The sequence below is a fragment of the Canis lupus genome, unplaced genomic scaffold (assembly GCF_048164855.1).
Source record: "Canis lupus baileyi unplaced genomic scaffold, mCanLup2.hap1 Scaffold_277, whole genome shotgun sequence".
Lineage (NCBI taxonomy): Eukaryota > Metazoa > Chordata > Mammalia > Carnivora > Canidae > Canis > Canis lupus.
In genome coordinates this window covers 25,001-29,377 of record NW_027326515.1, presented here as the reverse complement: position 1 = coordinate 29,377, position 4,377 = coordinate 25,001, and the positions used below count along the sequence as shown (strand labels likewise).

At 51.3% G+C, this 4,377-nt stretch overlaps 1 pseudogene; it reads left to right on the top strand.

The window, feature by feature from the left end:
• The first annotated feature begins 3,240 nt into the window (after window positions 1–3,240).
• Window positions 3,241–4,318, top strand: LOC140629848 (NHP2-like protein 1 pseudogene; annotated as a pseudogene).
• Window positions 4,319–4,377: the final 59 nt, after the last annotated feature.

Sequence of the window (4,377 nt, the reverse complement as noted above, 5' to 3'; positions counted from 1 at the left end):
CAGGGCCTGATCCCAAGGGTCCTGGGATCCAGACCCACATCGGGCTCCCCACGTGGAGCCTACTTCTTCCCCTGCCTGTGTCTCTGCCTCTCTCTCTCTCTCTCTGTGTGTGTGTCTCTCTGTCTGTCTCTCTCTTTCTCTGTCTCTGCCTCACTGTGTCTCTGTGTCTGTCTCTCTGTCTCTGTCTCTCTTTATCTCTCTGCCCCTTTTCTCTGTCTCTTTGTCTCTCTCTCCCCTTCTCTCTGTCTCTCTCTCTTTCTCTGTCTCTGCCTCTCTCTGTGTCTGTCTCTCTGTGTCTCTCTGCCTCTCTTTTCTCTGTCTCTCTCTCTTTGTCTCTCTCTCCCCTTCTCTCTGTCTCTGTCTCTGCCTCTGTTTATCTCTCTGCCTCTCTTTTCTCTGTGTCTCTCTCCCCTTCTGTCTCTCTTTATCTCTCTGTCTCTCTCTTTGTCTCTCTCTCTCTCCCTGTCTCTCTCCTTCTCTGTGTCTCTCTCTTTCTCTATCTCTGTCTCTCTTTGTCTCTGTCTTGCTTTCTCTGTCTCTCTCTATCTCTCTGTGTCTCTGTCTCTGTGCCTCTGTCTCTCTTTGTCTCTCTCTTTCTCTGTCTTTCTCTCTGTCTCTCTCTGTCTCTGTTACTCTCTCTCCTTCTCTCTGTCTCTCTCTCTGTCTCTGTCTCTCTCCCATGAATACATAAATAAAATCCAAAAAAATAAAAAACAGAAAACAAAAAACAAATCTCAAAAATCTCCTTCATAAATCCCTTCTATAATTTCTTTTTCCATTCCGTCAGTCTTAAGTGTTCTTTCTCTAAATAGCCAGGCTTTGGGACGCCCCTGTGCCTCAGCGTTTGAGCGTCTGGCTTCAGCTCAGGGCGTGATCCCAGACTCCTGGGACCGAGTCCCATATCAGGGTCCTCGCATAGAGCCTGCTTCCCTTGTCTCTGCCTGTCCCTGTGTCTCTCGTGAATAAGTAAATAAAATCTTAAAAAAAAAAAAAAAAAGCCAGAGTCATTTCAGGACAGATTCATTTTCTTTTTTATTTTATTTTATTTTATTTTATTTTATTTTATTTTATTTATGATAGTCACAGAGAGAGAGAGAGAGAGAGAGGCAGAGACACAGGCAGAGGGAGAAGCAGGCTCCATGCACCGGGAGCCTGATGTGGGATTCGATCCCAGGTCTCCAGGATCGTGCCCTGGGCCAAAGGCAGGCGCCAAACCACTGCGCCACCCAGGGATCCCCGATTCATTTTCTTTAACCACCACCACCACCACCCGTATTTTCATGCCTTGTATCTATTCTACATGTCTCCTACTATCTCACACACAGAGGTTGTTTTCCTTATCGTTAACCAGTAGTCTCGATTCCATGTGGCAGATTTTTTAAAATTGTACTTATTTTACACTTTTTGAGAGAGGAGAGAGAGAGAGAGAGAGAGAGAGAGAGAGAGAGAGAGAACTTTGTGAAGGGGGAAGAGAGGGAGGGAGGGAGACAGAGACAGAGACATAGGCAGAAGCAGGCTCCCCACAAGGAGCCAGATGTGGAAAGGGGTCCGGACTCGGATACCTCCCCCCCCGCCGCCCCAGAATTGGGCCCTGACCCAAAGGCCGATGCTCAACCCCTCAACCGCTGAGCCACCCAGGCGGCAGACTGTTAACTCCTAGAAACCTCAGTCTCTGGTGAAAAGTCAGTAGGAACCACGGGCACATTGTCTATCGTACCAGAAATCCTTAGATTGTCAAATGTATGAATACATGTGATAGTTTTTAGAAACACGTGTGTGTGTGTGTGTGTGTGTGTGTGTGTGTGTGTGTTTGTGTATGTATTGTTGGGCTGGCTGAGAGACAGGGGCACCCAAAATGGCGGACATCTCAAACTGGGTCAAAATGGCTGATCTTCCCGTCAAAGCATCCCTGACCACCACATCATCTCCAGTGAGTCAAAGCCTAGATGGGAAACCGAAACTTTCCATCCAGGAACCGCCCCCGCCCCCTCCCCATCGTCTGATACTATCCCCCCCCTACTCCCAGCCAATCACCTAAGGACACGGTGTTCCCTTGTCTAATTTGGCTAGGGACCCACCCGGATCCAGAGTCGGAACCAAGAAGGCTTCAAAACCCCCACAGTCCCCAACCCCGCGCGACTTCCCTGACTCTGGCCACCTCTCCGAGTCATGGAACCTCGCCCAGGAGCGCTCCCCATTAAAGCACTCTCCTACCTACTGCCTGGCTCTGCTGGTTTTTTATTTCTCCGCTGTTCATTTTGTAAAAACCTAACATGTAGGACACAATTTTTTTTTTAAGATTTAAGAGAGGGGGGGGGGGGGCAAAGACACAGAGGGAGAAGCAGGCTCCAGTGCAGGGAGCCTGACGTGGGACTCGATCCCGGGACTCCAGGATCACGCCCTGGGCTGAAGGCGGCACTAAAACGCTGAGCCACACGGGCTGCCCTGTATGATACAATTGTGAAGGAAGCACGAAACAGGGGATCCCTGGGTGGCTCAGCGGTCCTGCAGGGTGCCCGCTTCTCCCTCTGCCCGTGTGTGTGTGTGTGTGTGTGTGTGTGTGTGTGTGTGTGATGAATTGTGAATTAAAATTAAAAAAAAAAAAGAGGAAGGAAAAGAGAAACGAACAAACCAACCTGAAACACGTTTACTGACACACCCAGGTATCTGCAGGTTTCCTGAATCAGACAAAAGAGAAACACAAAAACTGAGGTGGGGGGAGGGGGGGGGGAAGGAAGAAAAGGGCAAGGGGTGGGGGAGGAAAACACAACACCACAAAACAAAAAAACCACCTTGGGTGTCTTACTGACTCACACTTTAGTATTTTACCTTTCTGTTGGAAAGACAGACGCCAGGTATCCGATGAACTGAACCCAATTTATCAATTAAGCTAGTTACACCTTCAAAGTTCCAGGTCACCAAAGATTTGGGAAGCTATTGTAAAAGTTTAACCTATAGACTTTTATTTATTTATTTATTTATTTATTTATGATAGTCGGGGGGGGGGAGAGAGAGAGAGAGAGAGAGAGAGAGAGAGAGAGAGAGAAAGAGAGGCAGAGACATAGGCAGAGAGAGAAGCAGGCTCCATGCACCGGGAGCCCGACGTGGGACTCGATCCCGGGTCTCCAGGATCGCGCCCTGGGCCAAGGGCAGGCGCCAAACCGCTGCGCCACGCAGGGATTCCCCCCTTTTTTCTTTTTTTTCTTTTTCTTTTTTTTTAACCTGCTTGCTCGTCACAAGGAAAAGTACACGAGACGGACAAAATCGATCATTTGAAGTAGTTTCCGTGGACAAATCCTCAGAGGCACAACTCCACTAATCCGTTGAGTTCACAGCAAAGTTGAGTACGCCCGTCCCTCGGGGCCTGGACCCTCCGGCATGGGCATGGCATCCGGGTGGGTCCCGGTGGAACAAGGGGATAAGTAGTTCTCCTTTTCTTTTCTGTGCCTGTGGGTCTAAGAAGACACCACACGTGTCTTGTTTCTTTGTAATGAGGTGGCGGAAGGGTCTATCTCGATCACCACCATTCCAGGCCCACAAACTGTGACGGGAGCACAGCACATCCCACCGCCCACCCCAACGGCGGCGGAGGCGGGGGCGCGTGGGGACAAAACCGGTTATCCGTATGAAGTGTGACGGTGATAGGTAGCTCCCAGGACACGTCTTTTTACAGGAAACCCACAGGGACCGCGGATACGCAGAGATGACTGAGGCTGATGTGAATCCGAAGGCCTACCCCCTGGCAGATGCCCACCTCCCCAAGAAACTCCTGGACGCGTGTTCAGCAGTCCCGTAACTACAAGCAGCTTCGGAAAGGAGCCCACGAAGCCGCCAAAACCCTCTGTGGAGAGGCATCTCTGAGTTCATCCTGATGGCTGGCTGCAGACGCCGAGCCCCTGGAGATCATCCCGCACCGTCCGCCGCCCGCCTGCCTGCCTGCCGCGTGAAGAGAAGAACGTGCCCTACGTGTTCGTGCGCTCCAAGCAGGCCCTCGGGCGGGCCTGCGGGGTGTCCGGGCCTGTCCTCGCCTGTCCCGTCACCATCCAAGGAGGCTCGCAGCCAAAGCCGCAGATCCAGTCCATTCAGCAGTCCATCGAAAGGCTCTTCGTGGAAACCGCTGGCCTCTGTCCCACCCCTCACGGAGCCCAGCCCTCCCCCCTGGGGTTGTGTCTACCGTCTGCGTTCGCATGTAGTTTCTCCAGCTGCCTTCTCTCGTTCTTTTTTTTTTTTTTTTAAATTTTTATTTATTTATGATAGTCACAGAGAGAGAGAGAGGCAGAGACACAGGCAGAGGGAGAAGCAGGCTCCCCGCAGGGAACCCGATGCGGGCACACGAGCCCAGGGTACCCCTTCCACCTCCCCAACCCCCGCCCCGCA